This window comes from Arachis ipaensis, chromosome B6, assembly GCF_059453495.1.
Source record: "Arachis ipaensis isolate K30076 ecotype BB chromosome B6, ASM5945349v1, whole genome shotgun sequence".
Taxonomy (NCBI): domain Eukaryota; kingdom Viridiplantae; phylum Streptophyta; class Magnoliopsida; order Fabales; family Fabaceae; genus Arachis; species Arachis ipaensis.
Genome location: NC_142441.1, coordinates 98,109,533 through 98,133,969, shown reverse-complemented (window position 1 = coordinate 98,133,969; position 24,437 = coordinate 98,109,533). Strand labels below are relative to the sequence as shown.

The 24,437-nt window shown below is 40.0% G+C and overlaps 2 non-coding genes across 2 annotated transcripts; both read left to right on the top strand.

Moving 5' to 3' along the window:
• Positions 1-238: 238 nt before the first annotated feature.
• LOC148561910 (small nucleolar RNA R71) lies at positions 239-342 on the top strand. The gene has a single exon (XR_015887916.1). It is a non-coding gene; the product is annotated as a small nucleolar RNA R71 (small nucleolar RNA).
• Positions 343-22,625: 22,283 nt separating this feature from the next.
• LOC148561909 (small nucleolar RNA R71) lies at positions 22,626-22,729 on the top strand. The gene has a single exon (XR_015886767.1). It is a non-coding gene; the product is annotated as a small nucleolar RNA R71 (small nucleolar RNA).
• The last annotated feature ends 1,708 nt before the right edge of the window (positions 22,730-24,437 follow it).

Sequence of the window (24,437 nt, the reverse complement as noted above, 5' to 3'; positions counted from 1 at the left end):
GATCATCTTGTTTTGAGCTAGCAGTGCATCCACGTTGTTCAGCTCCATCAGTCCTCTAGTATTGCCCCTTTCAGAAGCATAAAAGTAATCATTCTCAGCTACAGTCTCAATAACATCTATGGCTTCTTCAATGGTCTTCTTCTTGTTTAGAGATCCCCCGGATGAGTGGTCTACTGCCTTCTTTGATTCATAAGAAAGACCCTCATAGAAAATATGTAACTGCACCCATTCATTGAACATGTCTGGTGGGCACCTTCTTGTCAAGTCCTTAAACCTCTCCCATGCTTCATAGAGAGTTTCACCATCTTGTTGCCTGAATGTTTGTACTTCAGCTCTCAACCTGTTAATTCTCTGAGGAGGGTAGAATCTCGCCAAGAATTTGTTCACCACATCTTCCCAGGTTGTTAAACTCTCCTTCGGGAAAAATTCCAGCCATTTAGATGCTTTGTCTTTGAGTGAAAAGGGGAACAAAAGCAATCTATACGTGTCAGGATGAACACCATTAGACTTCACAGTATCACATATCCTTAGGAAGGTGGTGAGATATTGATTAGGGTCTTCTTAGACACTTCCTCTGAATGAACAGTTGTTCTGAACAAGGGTGATGAGCTGGGGTTTTAGTTTAAAGTTATTGGCATGTATGGTTGGCTTTTGGATGCTACTTCCGCAATTTCCTGGGTTTGGATTGATGTAAAAGTCCAGAACTCTTCTCTCTTGTCCAGCATGATGCACTGGACCTACTCTGCCATGGTTGTGAGCCTCTTCTTCATGATGGTTCTCCATATTCTCATCCACGTCTGGTTCAAAGTACTCTTCCTCCTCTCAGTACCAACGACTCTCTTTCCTGTTGCTTCCCTCCTTAATCTAAGGAAGGTCCTCTCAGGTTCAGAATTAAAGGAAGTTGAAGCTCCGCTTCTTCTACCTATCATACAACCAACAGAGCAAAAAGCAGGAAAGAGAATTGATGGAGAAGTTACTCCTATTAGGGGTGCTGTTAGTGTGAGTGATATAATATATCAAACAGTTAGTGGGATAGTGAACTGAATTGTGAAAATGAAGATAACACCACAAATGGGTAAGGGGTAAAGGGAAGAAAATAACTAAACCTGAAAGTAAATCACTCAAATGAAATTAAATCAAACAAAGAAAAATGCTCAATCTAGTTATCCACCAATTTAATCATTGTTGATACAAAATCAATCCCCGGCAATGGCACCATAAACTTGATGCACGAAAACTTGTTGATAAACCCATATTTTATGATATATATTGTGCTCAATTCAAGAGATTTATCCAATCCTTCACCCACTTATTCATGTAAATTTCATGGTTTTACTTTCCCTTCCTTATTATGTGATATATGTGAAATACATGCTTCCTATGCTTTGAAATTATTTATTTTAATCACCTTCTATTACCATTTGATGCCGTGATTTGTGTGTTGAGAAGTTTCAGATCTTCTAAGGCAGGAATGACTTAAAGGATGGAAAGGAAACATACAAAAACGGAAGGAAAGTACAAAATGGAGTTCTTGAAGAAACTGGTAGCGACACGAACGCAGGGACGACGCGGCCGCATGCCTAGTGCAAAAAGACAGCGACGCGAATGCGGGACTGACGTGGACGCGCTCCATGAGTAGAACACAGATGACGGGGACGCATGACCGAAGCGAACGCGTGATAAGAAAAACTCCAAATGACACGACCGCGTGACTCACGAGGACGCGTGACAGACGCCACGCACCAGAAATTATAGAAAACGCTCCAGTGATTTCTGAATCCCTTTTTGGCTCAGATCCAAGTCCAGAAGGCACAGATTATAGGTTATAAAGTGGGGGAATGCATTCATTCAGGGGGAGCGCTCGAATTATTCACATATCTTAGTTTAGATGTAGTTTTTAGAGAGAGAGGTTCTCTCCTCTCTCTTAGGTTTTAGGATTAGGATTTCTTATTATTTCAGTTTAGTATTCCGACTCTTTATTGATGACAAGTCATCTTAGCCTAGTTTCACTAGCCTTTTTCTTTTATTTTCAATTGATTTATGCACTTTCTTGAGCCATAAGCAAGCCAATTGGGTAGATTTTCATGCTTCCTTTGATTTAATCAACCATAGATGAATTAATGCAATTTCATGAGGTTTTATGCTATAATTGTCACATATTATGAAAGAATGAATATCTCATGATTTTGAACATAGCTTTGATGTGTTTGGTTTATTAATGATAGGTGAAGAAAGCTTGGAGAAAGGTTGAAGCAAGAAGGAATGGCTAGGAGGAAGAGAGGACAAAAAGTTTGAGCAAAAGTTTGCCTCAAACTTTAGCTCAAACTTTTGGAATAAGTGAAAACGAACCAGGGAGTAAAAAGCTTGACCAAAAGTTTGCCTCAAACATTTTGGCAAACTTTTGGGCAAAAAGCTTGAGCAAAAGTTTGCCTCAAACTTTTTGGCAAACTTTTGGCATCACAAATCAACACCCTGGAGAGAAAAAGTTTGCGCCAACGTTTGCCTCAAACTTTTTGGCAAACGTTGGCGCCATGAGTGTGCAAGGGGAGGCCAACGTTTGAGCAAAAGTTTGACCCCAAACTTTAGCTCAAACGTTGGTAGCAGCAAAATGGGTGGCTGATATGAAAAGTTTGAGTAAAAGTTTGCCTCAAACTTTTACTCAAACTTTTACTCAAGCTTACATGATTCCAAACCCGGTTCACTTCGGTCCTTCTCCAAACTCCAAGAGCAATCAACCAAGGCCTCTATCAACCCAATTCCATCAAGAGCAAAGGCCCAATTGAAGGCTTGAAGACCATTTGAAGAAAGTGTATAAATAGAATAGGATTTAAGTTTTCGGAAAGCTTTCTTTTCGGTTTTGATTAGTACACTTAGTAGAGAGCTCACTTTACATTTCTTGGCATTGTTGTTTTAATTCAAGAGAATTTGGGAGGAGAATTGATCTCTCTTCTTCCTTGTTCTTGCCCAGCACTCTTTACTTTCCTTGTCTTGGATCTTGGGTTGGAGAATTGAAGGAAATCTGTTTCAATCTCATCCTGAGATCTCTCTGTTTCATTTTACTGCATAATTGAATTTCCATTTTGGTTAATTGCTTCTGTCTTCTACTTTCTCTGCAATTTACAATTTACAATCCCTTTGCAATTGTTCTTGTTGGATCTAGGAAGGCATTGAGATCTAGACTTGGTTATCTAGTCTCTTGAGTCCTGAGATCTGAATTCTCATTTTACTTTCTCTGTTTAACGCTTTTCATGCTCATTTACAATTCTGTTTTTAGATCCGATTCAATCCAAGTCATCTTCTATTTCTCGGTTTGTTGAATTTCATTTTTCCTTGTTTAATTTCTGCAAATCCAATTCCCAATTCCCTTTACAATTCAAGCCATTTACATTTCTTGCACTTTAAGATTCTGCAATTTATATTTCTTGCGTTCTAAGTTTCTGCTATTTAATTTCTTGTTCTTTAAGATTTAGCACATTTACCTTTTCTGCTCTTTAATTTCATGCGATTTACCCATTCCCTTTACTTTCCATGCAATTTAAATTCTATTAATCACAAATCACTCAACCAAATCTTAATTCGCTTGACTAAATCAACCACTAAACTAAAATTGCTCAATCCTTCAATCCCTGTGGGATCGACCTCACTCACGTGAGTTATTATTACTTGATGCGACCCGGTGCACTTGCCGGTGAGTTTTGTGTCGGATTGTTTTCCGCACATCAAGTTTTTGGCGCCGTTGTCGGGGATTGATTACATTGACAATGATTAAGTGAAGTGGAGATCTAGATCAAGCACTTTTTCTTTTCTGTTCTTTAATTTTCAATTGACCCACTAACTGTTTGAATTTTTGCTTAAGCTAACTAAAACTTCATTCTAGCAGTAGATTGAAGTGTCACTGGTTTGTGTGTTTCTTATGTTCTGCTTGTATGTCAGGTACAAGAAGAATCACACCCACCTTTCATGAACAAGACGAAAGAACTCTCAGGAGGTTAAGAAGAGCTAAAAGAGGGAAAAATATTGTTGGAGAAGAGGAATCAGAAGAAGAATTCCAAGATATGGAGGAACATTCAACCAATCCACTTGGTGGAGCAGACAACAACAATAACAACCCACCCCAGAGGAGAGTTTTGGCCTCCTATACCTTTGCAAATGCTAGACATTGTGGAAGCAGCATTCTCACCCCTAATGTCAATGCAAATAACTTTGAATTGAAGCCACAACTCATTACATTGGTCCAAAACAACTGCTCGTTTGGGGGAGGACCATTGGAGGATCCAAATCAACATCTATCTACCTTCTTAAGGATTTATGACACTGTCAAGTCCAATGGCGTGAATCCTGAGACATACAAGCTTCTGCTGTTCCCGTTCTCATTAAGGGACAAGGCCGCACAATGGCTTGAAACTTTTCCTCAAGGAAGCATCACTAGCTAGGATGATTTGGTAACTAAATTTCTAGCCAAATTCTATCCACCTCAAAGAGTCATCAGGCTAAAAACTGAGGTGCAAACATTCACACAATTGGATGTTGAAAATCTGTATGAAGCATGGGAGAGATACAAGGCTCTGCTGAGGAAATGTCCACCAGAAATGTTCACTGAGTGGGACAAGCTACAGAACTTCTATGAAGGACTCACTCTAAAGGCTCAAGAATCACTTGACCACTTAGCTGGAGGATCATTGCAACTGATGAAAACGGCAGAAGAAGCTCAAAATCTTATTGACATGGTGGCCAACAATCAATATTTCTTTGCTCACCAAAGAAATTGCCAACCATCACAAAGGAGAGGAGTAATGGAGCTAGAAGGAGTGGACTCAATCTTGGCTCAAAACAAGATGATGCAGCAGCAAATTCAACAACAATTTGAGCAAATGGCCAAGAGGATTGATAGCCTCCAAGTTGCAGCAGTTAACACAAGCCAACCATCATCCACATGGGGACAAAATGAAGAAACTCAAGAAGAACAACAACAAGAGCAAGTACAGTATATGCACAACCAAGGACCAAATAAAGTGTATGGTGATACATACAATCCATCCTGGAAGAACCTCCCAAACCTCAGATGGGGAGATAATCACACCCAAAACCAACAACCATGGCAGAGGAACTCAAACCAAAACAACCCAAGAAGCAACCAAAACCACAACCAGTAGCAAACTAACCAGAATCCCTATAGAAAACCTTAAAACAACTACCCCAACCCCAACCAGTACCAATCCAATAACCAACCCACCAACCAAAATGCCTACCATCCACCACCCACATCTCACAACCCACCTCAAGTATCACCTGAATCTCAAAGACTCACTAACTTGGAGACCTTGATAAACAAAATGTTGAAACACCAGGAAATGACAACCAAGAACCATGAAGCCTCCTTGAAGAGCCTAGAGAGGCAAATTGGGCAGATCTCCAAACAGATTTCTGTTGAGAGACCTTCAAGCTCACTGCCGAGTGACACAATCCCAAATCCTAAGGAAGAATGCAAGGCAATACAATTAAGGAGTGGGAGAACATTGATGAGCAACAATGACACTACAAAGAAGCAAGCAGAGAGCAGCAAAAGGTTAATAGAAGATGAGGAGCAAACAAAGGAAGATGAAGCCAAGAATCAAGTTGTGATGCCAAACAAGAGCACTGAGAAACTCAAAGAGAAGGATAACCAGTCACACAATTCAAAAGAAGTGATTCAGGGACAGCAGCAAGTAGGAAAGAGCATCACACCTCCACTGCCATATCCCCAGAAGTTCAACAAAGAGGCTAAGGACCAACATTTTCATAAGTTCCTTGAGACTCTCAAGAAGCTGGAGATCAATATTCCCTTGGCTGAAGCACTTGAGCAAATGCCTCTGTATGCCAAGTTTTTGAAGGAGCTTATCAATAAGAAAAAAAGTTGGGATGAGAAAGAAACCATACTGCTTACTGAGGAATGCAGGGCCTTGATTCAAAAAGGGCTTCCTCCGAAGCTTGAGGACCCAGGGAGCTTCTTGCTGCCTTGCACCATTGGGGAATTAACCATCACTAAAGCAATGTGTGATCTAGGAGCAAGTATCAACTTAATACCATCCTCCTTGGTGAAAAAGTTACATATAGAGGAAGTTAAACCGGTACAGATATCTCTAGAGCTAGTAGATAAGTCAACGGTATACCCCAGGGGTATGATTGAAAACCTTCTGGTCAAGGTGGACAATTTCATATACCCTGCAGATTTTGTGGTTCTAGATTCAGATGGGGATGATGGTGACTCTATTATACTGGGAAGGCCATTCTTGGCCACTGCTAAAGCTATCATAGACATAGAGCAAGGAGAACTAACTCTCAGGATGCATGATAAGAGTGTCACTCTGAAGGTATTACCAGAAGCCCAGTTTAGTAATAAGGGGAGGGACTCTATGGAAATTGACAAGGTGATTCACAACAATATCCCAAGGCAGAAGATTGTGCAGAAAGATGAAAAAGTCCAAGAGGATATTGGAGTATTAGCCACTGAAGAGAGAAATCCCCAAAGTAAGTCTACAGCCATAAAAGAAAGATCAACAAAAAAGGGGATGAAACGCAGAAACAAAACAAAAAGGGGTTGGAAGAACAGGAAGATTCCAACAGAGGGGCTTTCCAAAGGTGACAAAGTGCAATTGATATATCAACAACTGGGAGCAAGCCAACAGACTGATGACTATTACACTGTCAGTAACATAATCTCGTTGGAACATGCTGAAATTGAACACCAGAGAACAAAGAGGAGGATCACAGTCAGGGGAAACAAGTTGAGGCACTACAATCCTCAACCACCATAAAAGAAAGCTCCAATGTCAAGCTAATGACAATAAAGAAGCGCTTGTTGGGAGGCAACCCAACCTGAGGTAGTTTTCTTTTCATAGCTTTTTCAATAAAAATGTTGAATAATTGATATGTATTGCAAGGAGCTAAGTTTGGTGTTGCACACCAAAAACAACTTAAGGGAGAATGGAGGATTCTAAGTTTGGTGTTCCACCAAAACCTCATTCAAAAGCACATTCTAACTTCCTGCACATTGCTAGTTCTAAGCAATCAAACAGATTATTCAACCACTTAACTGCTTTTTAGTCTTAACTTCATAACCTTTAGTAAGGATACAAGATTCTGCCTAGAGTTAACCTGCTGTATCCAAAGAAGTGGCAAGAAATTAAGTTTGGTGTTCCCACACCAAATTAAATCCACAAGCCACACTCAATTCATGCATACTAACTGGTCATCTAAGGGCTTGAGAAGCAAGCAACTTTTGAGAATTGTGCAGGGAATTCACCACCATTTGAAAACACTACGCATCATAACTCAAAAGGGCACAACAGAAGGAAGGACAAAGGAACTGCAAACCAATAGGTTGTATTTACACTTAACTCTTGCTGTTGAAAAATGTTTTGACTTGTGTTTTGTTAAAGTGTTCATCTAATACAAGTAGAATCACTCTTAAAATAAGTAAGCTAGTCTATGTGTGTGCTTGTGTGTTTACTTTCACTGAACAAAAAGCATGCTTTGTCCCCTGCATTTTCAATTCAATAAAAGAAATATTTGAATGTGAATTTAGATAGTTCTCTGTTAGACAGAAGTACAATAAAAGTAAGTGGTGGTATGTATGTGTGATTGTATGATAGCTCACTTTTAGTGAATAAAAGAACTAGGGTGTTTCCTTCTAAGTATAAAGTGGCCTACTGTCTATGAATCTCAATCAAATAAAAATCCTTGGTTAGAAAGAAAAACAAAAAGAAAGAAAAAAATGGGAGAAAAAGAAATAGCCAAAGAGTGGCAGAACAAAAGAAAACAAAAAGAAACAAAGCTGGACACCAATAGCTTGAACCTTAGAATATATGCCTGTGGTGTCTTTGTATTAGGATCTGCTTGGACTACTAAGTTCTTTGGAGTGCATCAACACTCGGTGACTTGGGTTAACTAACCCGGGATCATCAGCTGAAAGTCCACTATCAAGAGCAACCTAACTACAAGGCATTTAGTAGCCCAAAGAGGTGCTGGGCATCAATGTTTTAAGAAGGAATGTGAGCCAAGTGTCTATAGTGAATAATGTGTCAAGTATAAAGAAAATAAAATGAACTTGCTACACATGACACTCAAATAAAGCTTATGAACAAAATAATAGCCAAGGATAAAGGAATAATGAGAGGCCATAGCAGTATGTTACTTGAAGCTTGAAGGAGACTTTCTAGGCTTAAGAGTCAATAAGAAGTGAGTGTTTACATATCCACATAAAACCCCATGAACTACCAATAACACTCTACTAGCATGAACATCCTCTTCCATTTCATTCTTTCTTCTCAATAAATCTTTTCTTGCTTGGGGACAAGCAAGCTTTAAGTTAGGTGTTGTGATGACAAGTCATCTTAGTCTAGTTTCACTAGCCTTTTTCTTTTATTTTCAATTGATTTATGCACTTTCTTGAGCCATAAGCAAGCCAATTGGGTAGATTTTCATGCTTCCTTTGATTTAATCAACCATAGATGAATTAATGCAATTTCATGAGGTTTTATGCTATAATTGTCACATATTATGAAAGAATGAATATCTCATGATTTTGAGCATAGCTTTGATGTGTTTGGTTTATTAATGATAGGTGAAAAAAGCTTGGAGAAAGGTTGAAGCAAGAAGGAATGGCTAGGAGGAAGAGAGGACAAAAAGTTTGAGCAAAAGTTTGCCTCAAACTTTAGCTCAAACTTTTGGAATAAGTGAAAACGAACCAGGGAGCAAAAAGCTTGACCAAAAGTTTGCCTCAAACTTTTGTGCAAACTTTTGGGCAAAAAGCTTGAGCAAAAGTTTGCCTCAAACTTTTTGGCAAACTTTTGGCATCACAAATCAACACCCTGGAGAGCAAAAGTTTGCGCCAACGTTTGCCTCAAACTTTTTGGCAAACGTTGGCGCCATGAAAAACACACCCTGGAGAGCAAAAGCTTGCGCCAACGTTTGCCTCAAACTTTTTGGCAAACGTTGGCGCCATGAGTGTGCAAGGGGAGGCCAACGTTTGAGCAAAATTTTGAGCCCAAACTTTAGCTCAAACGTTGGTAGCAGCAAAATGGGGTGGCTGATATGAAAAGTTTGAGTAAAAGTTTGCCTCAAACTTTTACTCAAACTTTTACTCAAGCTTACATGATTCCAAACCCGGTTCACTTCGGTCCTTCTCCAAACTCCAAGAGCAATCAACCAAGGCCTCTATCAACCCAATTCCATCAAGAGCAAAGGCCCAATTGAAGGCTTGAAGACCATTTGAAGAAAGTGTATAAATAGAATAGGATTTAAGTTTTCGGAAAGCTTTCTTTTTGGTTTTGATTAGTACACTTAGTAGAGAGCTCACTTTACATTTCTTGGCATTGTTGTTTTAATTCAAGAGAATTTGGGAGGAGAATTGATCTCTCTTCTTCCTTGTTCTCGGAAGGCGTTTGGTCACCCTGGTGAGAATACAATTTCTGAACCGCCCGGATGGAAGCATATAGATCAAGACAAAGGCGGATTTAAAAGCAAAGTTTGGGATCCTGGAAAATATTCTGATGTTCATCACCCCGGGAGCCTGAGAACCTGTTTGAAGCTACTCAAAAGCTTCACATGCCTAGTTTGGGACCCCGGAGGCTGTTGGCATTCCAAACATTGGTGGAGATTTTTGGATGAATTTAAGCACAAGCCACCATAACAGGAAGCTCATCTAATGTCCAACTTAAGGACTTTAACTAAAAGTGCTAGGTGGGAGACAACCCACCATGGTATGATCGTTCCTATTTCTATTTTATTTCGTTTTGTTTATTTTTATATTGTTTTATTTTCATTGAACCTGGATATTATTCGTAAGCATTTGCATTGGCATTACATACAGCATAACTGCATAATTGCATATCCAAAAAAAAAAGAGAGGAAAGCATGCGACACGACCGCATCGTTAAAGCGTTCGCGTCAGTTGCGAAAACCACCCCCACGCGTCCGCGTCAATCATGCGAACGCGTGATCTGGAAATCGGCGTAAAAATCCAACGCCCAGAAATTTGGGCTGGAATCGTGCGGCTGTTGTGCGTTTAGCACAAAAGGGCCCACGCGTTTGCGTCCCTGACGCGAACGCATCACTTTCAAAACATCCATCCCACGCGAAAGCGTGAGCGACGCGTTCGCGTTGCGTGAATTGCACAACACCCCAAAAGAGACAGAGAGTTGCACTGAAACGACGCTGGAATTGTGCGTTTAGCACAATTTCCAACGATGCGGTCGGATGCCTCACGCGACCGCGTCATTCACCCTTTTACCCATTCCATGCGATCGCGTCACTCACGCGATCGCGTCACTTACGCGATCGCGTCAACCCCCGTCCACCCTAACCACGCGACCGCGTGCCCCACGCGTTCGCGTGGATTGAATTTTACTAACCCCCAGTGACGCGAAACCGTACCCCATCGCGCCCCATTCTCCCCCCCAAACCCCCCACTGCTCCCTCTCTGCCCCCCCGCTACCCACAACCACCACCACCACCCCAACCAACTCCAACCGCCGCACCACCCTCGACCACCTAGCCACGACCGTGACGCCACCCCCCTTCTTCCTTCCCTCTCTTTCTTCTCTTTCTCCTCTCTTCTTCCCTCCACCACCGCTGCCCCCCCTCCGCGGCCACCACCACCACCGCACCACCACCGCTGCGCCTCCCACCACCACCACCCTTACCCCCATTCTTCTTCCACAACCCCCATCCACCGGTCACCTTACCCGAAATCCCCCCGCCACCACAAACAGCCACCACCACCACCGCGCAGCCCTGTTTCGCCACCGCATCACTGTGCCCCTCCCAGCACCACCACAACCACACCCCCGCCATCTCTCAGTTCCCTAGCTTAGTTCATACACCTACCAGGTTCCGCCGAACGCCACTTTTCTTTCATTCATAATTATTTGCATATTTTTTCAGTTATGTTTAAATTTAGGATAGTTAGAGATGTATGTTGTAGTGGATTCTAGGTGGTTAGGTAGCTAGGATGTGGTTAGTGTATTTAGGCCTGATTCATTGAGCTGTTCTTGCTACTTGTTTTATAATTTTCGCAATTCTACTGTTGCTGTGATGTTAGTATTGTTCATATTATATTCTCACTATTCATGCTGCTATTGCGACTGCTCTTTAATGTTCATATTATTTATGTCTATTTATAGATTTGTTTTATTTTTTATGAACTATTCTGCTTGTTGTTTATTACCCGGGAACATCCAATTTTAGCCGGAATGCTGCCCAATTTTCTGTAAATTGTTTTGATTCTCATTCATATATTGGTTTTGGAATTTTCAATTTTGCATTCCTTAGCTCTTCCCAAACCAATTCATGAATGCACGGGCCAGCATTCTTATTCCTTTTGTTTTCCCGGTTAATAAATCACATTGTTGATGATTAGATTTCACTTTTCGCTATTTCTATATCTATATGAATCCTCAACAACTTGATTCCCTTGCTTGAATATGAGTTGTCTGTTGCTTAAAATTGTGAAATTCTTGTTACTTAGAAACCAATCATCATGCCACTACTCTAACTGTCTCTTTACCAACTCACTGATTTTCGCTTTCTAACCTCTTTTTCAATTTCACCCACTTTTAACATTCTAACTTCCCTCTTTGCTTTCTGACTAACTCTTTCAACTTTTTAACTCATGGCATGCTTATTGTTGCTCCTAATTAACAAGTATTCCACTCATAAATTATTTTGGATTGTGATTTCTTATCTTAGATTTTTACCTCCGAAACAATCCAAACTATACATTTCTTTAACTCATGTCATGATTCTACTGCTCCTTTGCCACTTTGTGCTTATCTTGTTATTTACCTACTTATTTTCCTGCTTTTATTATATCTTAGATTTCTATTTTTCAGGATGTCTGACCTCAAAGAAAGGGAAAAGAAAAGGCAACAACTGGCAAATGGAAAAGAGGTGAATCCTCTATGTCTATCCTGGAGATCATGCATGATGACTCCTGGCGGGAAAAGCACTTTACCCCGCAGGAGAAGGCTGACCAGCTCCTCCCTGCCAATGATCCCATTAAGTTTGCAAACCGATACTGTGAGCTGAAGTATCCCGTGTTTTCCACCTCCAGGAACCTGTACCTGGAGAGGACTCTAAAAATTCCAGAAGAACTACAGTAATACACCTCCGATCAGATCAAACAGAGAGGCTGGTTCTTCTTGGAGAGAAACCTGACTGAGGTCAATGCTTCCTGGGTAAGAGAGTTTTACTGCAATTATTTCAAGACTTCCCTGGATGCAGTGAACCTCAGAGGGAAACAGATACTGGTCACTGAAGAGGCCATTGAGGATATTCTGCGCCTTCAGCCTAAGTCAGATCAGCCTGACGATTACCAAAAGGCTGAAAAGGATATGAGGTTTCTGAGATTCGACTGGGATGCTGTCAAGGAGAGGATAGCCCTTGACCCTACTGTCCCATGGGTCATGGGTAAGAACACCACAATGCCTAAAGGAATCAAGCTTATGTATCTGAATGATAAGGCTCGACTCTGGCACCAGATCCTGAGCAACTTTGTTATGCCGAGCACTCACGAGACGGAGCTACCTGCCACTATGATCATCCTTCTCTAGTGTGTACTGGAGGGTAGGGACCTGTATTTGCCACGATTCATCCGGTACTTTATGGCCAGGGTTCATGTCAGAGGCACCCTTCCTTTCCCTTACCTGGTCACCCAGCTAGGCCGTCGAGCTGACGTGCCTTGGGAGGATGCTGATGAGAAGCCACCTGCTGCGGACTGCAAGAAGATTATCCCTCACAGTAGGAAGTTTTGGGCTTTAGGCTATACACCTCCATTCCTCACCGCTTCTGCTGAGACAGCCACGCCTTCAGCCGCCCCCTCTTCTTCCACTGCTACACCAGCCCCACCCACTGCACCTCCACCTGCTCCTGAGCCTATTTACCATTTGGTGCATCGACTCTTCGCCCGCTTGGACCGTATGGAGCGTCACAACATGCGACGCTATGAGCACCTCAAGTTGATGATCCGATCTAGCAGTGACATCCCCTCCGAGCCTGACATCCCTTCTGACACATCTGAGGCGGAGACGAGCACTCATGAGGAGGAGACACATACCCAGGCTGAGCAGGCAGGCCCAGAGCAGGCTGCGCTATAGCAGGAGGAGCCACACCAGATACAGGCCGCAGATCCCGAGATTCCTATCCAGTCAGAGCCTCCGCTGCAGCAGCCAGATCCTCCTACCCTTATCCAGTCTGCAGATCCTCAGGCCACCACCAAGACTCCAGCAGCCCATCCTTCCGGTGATGACACTCCTTCACACCCAGCTTGAGTGAGCATCGAGGACGATGCTTTATTTTAAGTGTGCAGAGGTCGCCATCCCTGGCGTATTTCTTTTTTGGTGAACCACTAGAGACTCTTTCTATCTTATTTTGTTTATTTTTTCTGTATTTTTATCTTTATTTTTAGTTTTTAGTACTTATACATTGTTCTTTTAATGTATTTTTACTCTATTTCTTCATTTTGCACCTTAGTTCATATTTTAGCCATTTAGTTTAGTTGCAATTCTAACTTATTAGTTATAGAATATGTGGATTAATTAGTATAAGTTTACCCTTTTAGCATATGATAGTTTGGTTTAAATTGAAAATAAAAAGGAAGTAAACTAGAGACTTTAACATAATCAAAAACAATCCACACACCTTGTATATAGAACATAACATGTTAGTTAGTTAACAACATTTCATTAAGGAGGAACACTAAAACTTTAAAGCCACCCAAAAAAAAATTTTACATTGAGAATAATGGGAACTCTTAATTTCTACTTGCATGACATGTATAACTGATATATGATTTTTGATCTAGAGAACACACAGCCTGTGAGTTTTGAGCTTAATTGTATGGTTACATTTAAACCATAAATTTCATTCCTGTGTGTTTCGCCCTTCTTTTTATTCTGATGTTCTTTGCTTTGTTTTAATTTATATCTCCAATTATAGAGTATAGATACATACTAAGAGATGATTGAGGCCATCATTTAAATTTTCCTCACTTATCCCAAATTGGCTTACCTTTTACATCACCCTTGTTAGCCCCCTTGAGCTTTTTAATCCCCTCTTGTTCTATAAACCACATTACTAGCCTTAAGTAGAAAAACAAAACAAAAAATCCCAAGTTGAATCCTTGGTTAGCTTAAGATAGAAATTGTGTATTATTTAAGTGTGGGAAATTTTATAGGAACATGGATGATAGAAACAAAGGTGAAAAGTTAAAAAGAATAAAGATATTTTAAAATAAAAATTTGGGAAGCATGCTCATGTGAAATCAAAACAATTGAATTACCATGTGCATTAAAAAAATTTTTTTTTCTTTCGGTATTTAATTAAGGGGATACAAAAACTCTCCAATTGCAAAATAAAAAGAATCAATGCACATGGGATAAAATTAAAGTTAATGCATGAGCTTGCAATACAAAGTGAGAAAATCTGGGCAAATAGGATAAGAAGCTTTGAATTACAAAATATGTATGTTAGGTGAGATCTTAGACTAATCAAGGATTCACTTATTAGCTCACTTAGCCTTATACATATACCCTTACCGTTACCTTGGCCCCATTACAACCTTGAAAAAGACCTCATGATTTTTGTATGTCTGTATTCTATAATTGTTGATTGGTTAGATGAAGAACAAAGTTATAGAAAGTAAGGATAAAAAGAAGAATGGAGTGATTAACCCAATAAACACTGAGTGACTAGAGAGTAAACACAAAATCCAGTGAGGGTTCAATAGCTCATCACCATATATCTCTGCTTGAATTGTTAATTGTCTTGCAAGTTTAAAAAATATTTTTACACATCTCAATTGTAAAAGTGCTTTAACATTATCTAGGGTTTGGCTATGCATATATGATTCCTTGAGAATGTGAATTAATTTAACTACATGTAAGTTTTATATACAAGTGAATAACAATTAGAACTGCATGATGCATTTAGGTAGTTGCATTTAGAATAGATTGCATTGCATGAGATTCCACCACTTTAACCTTACCTTATTCTTTATCTTGGACTTAGCATGAGAATATGCTATTGTTTAAGTGTGGGGAGGTTGATAAACCCATAATTTATGATATATATTGTGCTCAATTCAAGAGAATTATTCAATCCTTCACCCACTTATTCATGTAAATTGCATGGTTTTACTTTCCCTTCCTTATTATGTGATATATGTGAAATACATGCTTCCTATGCTTTGAAATTATTTATTTTAATCACCCTCTATTACCATTCGATGCCGTGATTTATGTATTGAGAAGTTTCAGATCTTCTAAAGCAGAAATGACTTAAAGGATGGAAAGGAAACATAAAAAAACGGAAGGAAAGCACAAAATGGAGTTTTTGAAGAAACTGGCAACGACGTGAACTCAGGGACAACGCGGCCGCATGCCTAGCGCAAAAAGACAGCGACACAAACGCGTGACTGACACGGACGTGCGCCATGAGCAGAACACAGATGACGTAGACGCATGACCGAAGCGAACGCGTGATAAGGAAAACTCCAAATGACGCGACCGCGTGACTCACGCGGACACGTGACAGACGCCACGCACCAGAAATTACAGAAAATGCTCCCAGCAATTTCTGAATCTCTTTTTGGCCCAGATCCAAGTCCAGAAGGCACAGATTAGAGGTTATAAAGTGGGGGAATGCATCCATTCAGGGGGAGTGCTCGAATTATTCACTTTTCTTAGTTTAGATGTAGTTTTTAGAGAGAGAGGTTCTCTCCTCTCTCTTAGGTTTTAGGATTAGGATTTCTTATTATTTTAGTTTAGTATTCCGACTCTTTATCAGGTTCAATATTCCTTTTGCTTTATATTCCTCTTTTGCTTTCAGATCTTTTAAAGCTTTCTTTTAATTACTTTTGTTGCCAATTTGGCTTATGAACCATTCATGTTTAGATTCGAATTTCTATTTAATATAATTTGAGGTATTTCAGTTTATGATTGCTTTCTTTTATTTATGTTACTGTTGCTTCCAATATGAAGACATTTTTTATTCGAGTAAGTTTACTTTTCCCCTTTTGGCCTTGGTTAAGTAATTGGTAACTCATGAGTTATCAAACTCAACGTGATTGATAATTGTTGTCTTTACTAATTGAATTGAACTCCAATAACTCTAGTCCTTTCTTAGGAATTGACTAGGACCTGAGGATCAAACTAATTGGTCCACTTGACCTTCCTTTGCTTTAGTAAAGGCTAACTAAGTGGGATTAAAACTCAATTCTCATCACCATTGATAAGGATAACTAGGATATGACTTCCAAATTACCATACCCTGCCAAGAGTTTATTTTACAGTTATTTATTTATTTTATTTGTCATTTAAATTACTTGTTCCTTACTTTCAAAACCCCAACTTACAAAACTCATAACAAATAATAAGAACATACCTCCCAGCAGTTCCTTGAGAAGACGACCCGAGGTTTAAATACTTCGGTTATCAATTTTAAAAGGGGTTTGTTACTTGTGACAACCAAAACATTTGTAAGAAAGGGCTTTTGTTGGTTTAGAAGCTATTCTTGCAACGGGAATTTATTCTGAATTCTAGACCACGCAAAAGTTCCTCTCTTCACTTGTCTCTCAACAAAATTTCCTTCGGCAAGTATACCAAATTGTCGTCAAGTAAAAACTCACAATAGAGTGAGGTCGAATCCCACAGGGATTGATTGGTCAAGCAACTTTAATCAGATGAATGTTCTAGTTGAGCTAAGCAGAAATTGAGTTGAGATTTGCAGAAAAATAAATGGCGGGAAAGTAAATAACAGAAAATATAATTGCTGGAAGTAAATGATAGAATGTAAATGACGGAAATTAAATTACAGAATCTTAAACGGGGGTTTGGGGAAATGAACATAAAAGTAAATGGCAGAAAGTAAAGAGAATGGGTAAGATCAGAAATGGGGGATTCATTGGGCTCAGGAGATGTTGTATTCTCCGGATCAACTTCATTCTCATCTCTTCCTCAATCAATGCATTCATTGATCTCCTTGGCAATCTTAAGTGATTGGATTCCAATTCCTTGGTAATTCAATCTCTCAAATCTTGATCAATAGCCAATTCCTTGGTCTAATTGTTCATGAGAAGAGATGAAGTATGGTCACTGATTATACCACATGTATTCCCAAATCAAAGTGTTGGTAGGATTATATGTCACTATATCCATCCAAACCCCAATTTGGTCCAACATGAGAAAGCATTTCTAGCATGATCTCTTCATTCCTCTTCCAAGGTTCCGAAGAGATCCAAGTATGAATAGCTTCTTTTCCAAGACAACTACCAAATTGGATGAAGATTGAAAGCCTTCTAGTAAAATCAAGAGAAAAGAAAGAAGAAGAATAATGAAAACTATTATTGATCCATCAAATTACAACAGAGCTCCCTAACACAATGAAAAGGGGTTTAGTTGTTCATATATCTTGAAATGGAAGAAGATAAAGAAGAATGCATTGTCAAATTAAACTAGAAATTACAGAGAAAGTAAAATATACAGAGTGTAGTTCTCCAAAATGCCAAAAGCTCCTTTACTAGTTCAAAACTACTCGTATATATACTACTCTTTTGATCTTCTAGTTGGCTCTTCAAGTCTTGGATATGGGCCTTTGATCTTGAGTTGAAGCAGTTATAGTCTTCAGTGGGCTCAGCTTTACTTGCAGAAAAAGTATAAGTTAGCCACGGACGTTAGTTAGGACGTTAGTGGTGTTAAGGTTAAGTGAAAATGTGGGTTCGAGAACGTTAGTGACGATCACCTTTTTCACTAACGTTCCAAACCAAGATGATCCACGTTAACTTCAACGTTAGTGGCACTAACGTGACCACTAACGTTGCCTCTTGGTCCTTTGCAAATGTTATTGGCATTCACCTTTTTCCTGTAACGTTGCTCTTTGCCTCTTCTCCCCACGTTAGTGGTCCACGTTAATGTAACTAACGTGACCCTTAACGTGGGCATGCCTAAGCTTCGAGAGCGTTAGTGACACTTACCTTTGTCACTAACGCTTCAAATGCCCCTTCTTCCCACGTTAGTGTCTCACGTTAATTGCATTAACGTGACCACTAACGTGGTGGTGATTGCCATCTCCAATGTTAGTGACAAAGGTGAGTGTCACTAACATTGACCCATCATTCCTTCCTCCACGTTAGCTTCCACGTTAATGTAATTAACGTGGCAACTAACGTGGGTAATATTGGCTTAGTCCAACGTTAGTGACAAAGGTGAGTGTCACTAACATTGGCGATTCCTTGTTCCTCCCACGTTAGAGTTCACGTTAATGTAATTAACGTGACTCTTAACGTGGCCAAGTGTGCCCTTTTTGGAATGTTAGTGGTATTCACTTTTACCACTAACGTTGGAGCTTCCCTTTTTCTCCACGTTAGCTTCGACGTTAATGTAATTAACGTGACCACAAACGTGGGCTATGATGGCTTTCGAAGGCATTACTGGTGATCACTTTTTCCATTAACGTTGCAAGCTAGCTCCCATTTCACGTTAGTGGTCACGTTAGTTAGACTAATGTGGCTACTAACGTGGCTCTTCCTTGCTTCCTTTGTCCTGTAATCAAGCAAATAAAGTGCATTAAAGCTTGGTTCTTAATCATGAGATCATGCATCATCCATTTTATCATTCAATTCATGCAAAATTCTCATGAAATCATGTAAAGTTCACAATGTTTGCTTGAATCAAGATGTAAGTGAATATTTACCCAAAACATGCTTATTTACTAAGAAAATGCATGAAACTACCCTAAAATAGTAAAGAAAAGATCAGTGAAACTGACCAAAATGCCCTGGCATCACAACACCAAACTTAAAGCTTGCTTGTCCCTAATCAAGTACTGAAACATAAAAAATGATGAATGAAAGAACAAGAGAAACAAGTTTTCATTATGGAAGTAAAGTTCTTGGTTTATGGGGTTTTATGCATAGCAACTTAGGTTCATTCCTTTACTGGTTTCCAGGTCCTCATCATGCTCTTGAATACTTGCTTAATTGCATCCTATGAGATCTTTATTCCTTGATATCCCTTTCTTTTCAGGGTTTATTGCATTCTTAGGCTAAGTGTTCTGTGAGAGGGCGACTCTTTAAAATAAGCTTTCAGCCAACACTCCCGAACCAGTTGGTTCAAGGTGTTAGGTGTTGAAACACCCCTAAGGACCTACTCCCTCAAGTCTCTCTCCCCCATACATGCACACTACAGGCATATGGTTTATTATTTTCTTTTACTTGAGGTCTTGGTGTCCAGCATCTCTTTGGATCACTAAATGTTCTGCAGCAAAGTTGCTCTTGATAGTGGATTTTCAGTTGATAATCCCGGGTTAGTTAACCCAAGTTACCAAGTGATGAAGCACTCCAGAGAACTTATTCATCCAAGCAGATCCTTTGTACAGGAACACCACAGACACATCCCTCAAGATTTAAACCCTTGGTGCCTAGGCTTATTTCTTTTTCTTTTTCTTTCTTTTTCAAACTCTTATTGTTCTTTCTCTTTTTCTTATTGGGGTCTTGTTGTTTAGCTAGTCTCATAGAATGTGCTTCAAGCATGTAATTCAATACACATGAGTGCCCTTATACCTTATAGGTGATCCAACATAGCTAATCTATTACCATCCACAAACCTTGAGGACTTACTCCACAAGATAAACCCCACTCTGGTTTTTCATAACATTTTCTTTTATTTTACCTTAAAGGACAAGCATACAATTAAGCAAGGTGAAAGTGAAAACAAGTGACTTAGACCAGCACACATATGACAAAAGTAAACAAAACAAACACTAGATTCTAATGACTTAAACTAAAGAGTAACTATTAACAGGGGCACATTCAGACTTCCAAATTGAGCATTCCTAAGCAAATGGAATCAAGTAACAACACAACCTTTTGGTGGTGACTTCTGGCTCTCCCTTTGTTGTCATCATCCATAACTTTTTCATCCCTCTTCACCTCCTTGGATGATGGGGCACCGTTTTTCCAGCCAGAAGATTGATCAGATTCCTGCAAAGTTATTGGAAGTTGCTTGTTCCCAAAGCACTTGGAAACTAGTTAGCATGCATGTATGCTTGTGGATTTCTGAACTCAATTTGGTGTGTGAACACCAAACTTAGTTCCTTGCTTAATGCAACAGATTGAATACATGCAGAGAGCCTCATGTGCTTTTATTAATAAAATAACTATGGACTAGAAACTAAACTATTGTTAAGTGGTTTCTCTGATTGGTTGGGCTAGCAACTTGTCATTGAAGAGGTGTAGTGTGATTCTAACTGAAATCTTTGGTGAAACACCAAACCTAAAATTACACATTCACTCTTGGATTGTTTTGGTGTGCAACACCAAACTTAGCTCCTCACAATACAGGGAAAACTACTTGTAACTTTTATTAAAATGATCATGAGAAAGAAACTACCTTAGGTTGGGTTGCCTCCCAACGAAGCGCTCTTTTAGCGTCGCTAGCTCGACGATTTCTCCTTTTTTTTTCAGGGTGGTTGGTAATGCTTCAAGTCTTTCCCTCTCGGAGTGAATCTATCTCCGTTGGCTTCATTAAGAATCTCCACATATTCCAAGGATAGAATTCTACTGATGGTGTAGACTTTAGGTAGCTGAGATGGAATGGTGGGTAGATGAGGTAGAATAACTGGGAAATGGGCAGATATTACTTTATCCCCCGGAGAGAAGTCTTCTGTAGGGATCTTCTTGTTCCTCCATCCCCTTGGTGCCTTCTTCCTTGTTTCTTTTAATGCTCTCCTGCTCCTTGTGGCATCTTTTCCCAGGGAGATTTTGTTGCTGGTCTCATATGACTCTAGTGGTTTTAGCTCCTCTTGGGTTTCCTTTAGCTGTGGTGGATTCTGACTGTATTTCTTGTCAACCAAAGGGATTCCTAGGGTTATTGTTTGTGCTTCAGTGCTTGTCTCTTCCACCAGTGCCTTATTGTGATCCTCCTTTGATTCCTTGTTTTCTTGATCTGCTTCATGTGAGGGTTTGAAGACTTTAAAGGTAAGTTGTTCATCATGTATCCTCAGTATTAGCTCTCCTCGCTCCACATCTATAAGCGCTCTAGCTGTAGCTAGGAATCGTCTTCCCAATATGATTGGATGGAGGTAACTCTCTTCCATTTCCAATATGACAAAGTCTGTGGGAAGGAAGTAGTTCCCAACCTTTACCAACACGTTTTCAACCACTCCTACTGCTTGTTTTTGAGTTTTGTCAGCCAGCCTGATGACTACGTCTGTGGGCATTAGCTCATTGATTTGCAGCTTTTTCATGAGGGATAGAGGCATTAAATTAATGCTTGCTCCCAGATCACAGAGTCCCTTATCAATCAGTGTTTCTCCTATGGCACAGGGGATGTGAAAACTCCCTAGATCCTTCTTTTTTGTAGGCAACTCTGGTTGAATGAGAGCGCTGCACTCCTTATTCATCACTATTGTTTGCCCTCCTTTAAGTGAGCTTTTCCTGGTCAGCAGCTCCTTCATACACTTAATGTCTGAGGGCATTTGTTGGAGAGCCTTGATAAATGGTATGTTTACTTGAAGGGATGCAAACATGTCGAGGAACTTTGAGTATATTCTCTTTTCTGTACCACCTTTGAGTCTTTGGGGAAAAGGTGCATAGAGTTTCAGAATCTCCTTCTGTGTAGTTTTGGTTTCTTGGTTACCCTCTTCCTGCTTCTCTGCTGAAGTATCTCCAGAGTGTTCAAAGGGTTTGTTCAGCTCTTCCTCAGTCCCCTATCACTTATAGTGACCATCTTACATTCTTCCCATCTTACTTTCTTTGCTTCACCTCTCGGGTTTTTCTCTGTGTCACTTGGGAAACTGTCAGTAGGTTTAGGAATATTCTCAGAGCGGTATCCCACTTGAAATTCCAGCCTCTTGATGGTGTCTCCCTGGTTTTTGATATTGGCTCGCACCTCCTCCTTGAACACCTTGTTATCTTGGATTTCCTTACATATGCCTTCAAGTAGAGTCTCAATCCTTGAGAGTTTATCTTCAGATGATGGTGAGTTAAGATTGGAGGGATGAGAAGGGCCATTTTAGTTTTGATATGGATGTTGAGAGGTATTGTTAGGTGGGTGCTGATATGATCTCTGTGTGGAATGTTGGTGAGCTGCATTGTTGTTGGGGTTGTGACATCTCTGATCTTGGCCTTGATCTTGTTGATTTCCCCACCCAAAGTTTGGGTGGTTCCTCCAACCAGGATTATAAGTTTTGGAGTATAGATCATGGGTCTGCCTAGGTGAGTTCCCAATGTAGTTGGCTTGTTCCTGATCACCCTCTACCTCTGCGTTCACTCCTTCTTGAGCTGCTGATGAGGTGGTGACTGCTGCGACTTGGTTTCTTTCCATCTTCTTGGTAAGGTCAGCCTGCTGCTTGGTGATCATCTTGTTTTGAGCCAACAGTGCATCCACGTTGTTCAGCTCCATCACTCCTCTAGTATTGCCCCTTTCAGAAGCATAGAAGTAATCATTCTCAGCTATAGTCTCAATGACATCTATGGCTTCTTCAATGGTCTTCTTCTTGTTCAGAGATCCCCAGATGAGTGGTCTACTACCTTCTTTGATTCATAAGAAAGACTCTCATAGAAAATATGAAACTGCACCCATTCATTGAATATGTCTGGTGGGCACCTTCTTGTCTAGTCCTTAAAACTCTCCCATGCTTCATAGAGAGTTTCACCATTTTGTTGCCTGAATGTTTGTACTTCAGCTCTCAACCTGTTAATTCTCTGAGGAGGGTAGAATCTCGCCAAGAATTTGTTCACCACATCTTCCTAGGTTGTTAAACTCTCCTTCGGAAAAGATTTCAGCCATTTAGATGCTTTGTCCTTGAATGAAAAGGGGAACAAAAGCAATCTATAGGTGTCAGGATGAACACCATTAGACTTCATAGTATCACATATCCTTAGGAAGGTGGTGAGATGTTGATTGGGGTCTTCTTAGACACTTCCTTCGAATGAACAGTTGTTCTGAACAAGGGTGATAAGCTGGGGTTTTAGTTCAAAGTTATTGGCATGTATGGTTGGCTTTTGGATGCTACTTCCATAATTTCTTAGGTTTGGATTGATGTAAAAGCCCAGAACTCTTCTCTCTTGTCTAGCATGATGCACATGACCTTCTCTGCCATGGTTGTGAGCCTCTTCTTCATGATGGTTCTCCATATTCTCATCCACGTCTGGTTCAACGTACTCTTCCTCCTCCTTAGTACCAACGACTCTCTTTCCTCTTGCTTCCCTCTTTAATCTAAGGAAGGTCCTCTCAGGTTCAGAATCAAAGGAAGTTGAAGCTCCGCTTCTTTTACCTGTCATACAACCAACAGAGCAAAAAGAAGGAAAGAGAATTGATGGAGAAGTTACTCCTATTAGGGATGCTGTTAGTGTGAGTGATGCAATATATCAAACAGTTAGTGGGTTAGTGAACTAAATTGTAAAAATGAAGATAACACCACAAACGGGTAAGGGGTAAAGGGAAGAAAATAACTAAAACTGAAAGTAAATCACTCAAATGAAATTAAATCAAACAAAGAAAAATGCTCAATCTAGTTATCCACCAATTTAATCATTGTTGATACAAAATCAATCCCCGACAACGGCGCCATAAACTTGATGCACGGAAACTTGTCTCTCAACAAAATTTCCTTCGGCAAGTATACCGAATTGTCGTCAAGTAAAAACTCACAATAGAGTGAGGTCGAATCCCACAGGGATTAATTGGTCAAGCAACTTTAATCAGATGAATGTTCTAGTTGAGCTAAGCAGAAATTAAGTTGAGATTTACAGAAAAGTAAATGGCGGGAAAGTAAATAACAGAAAATGTAATTGCTGGAAGTAAATGGCAGAATGTAAATGACGGAAAGTAAATTGCAGAATCTTAAACGGGGGTTTGGGGAAATGAACATAAAAGTAAATGGTAGAAAGTAAAGAGAATGGGTAAGATCAGAAATGGGGGATTCATTGGGCTCAGGAGATGTTGTATTCTCCGGATCAAGTTCATTCTCATCTCTTCCTCAATCAATGCATTCATTGATCTCCTTGGATATCTTAAGTGATTGGATTCCAATTCCTTGGTAATTCAATCTCTCAAATCTTGATCAATAGCCAATTCCTTGGTCTAATTGTTCATGAGAAGAGATGAAGTATGGTCACTGATTATACCACATGTATTCCCAAATCAAAGTGTTGGTAGGATTATATGTCACTATATCCATCCAAACCCCAATTTGGTCCAACATGAGAAAGCATTTCTAGCATGATCTCTTCATTCCTCTTCCAAGATTCCGAAGAGATCCAAGTATGAATAGCTTCTTTTCCAAGACAACTACCCAATTGGATGAAGATTGAAAGCCTTCTAGTAAAATCAAGAGAAAAGAAAGAAGAAGAATAATGAAAACTATTATTGATCCATCAAATTACAACAGAGCTCCCTAAC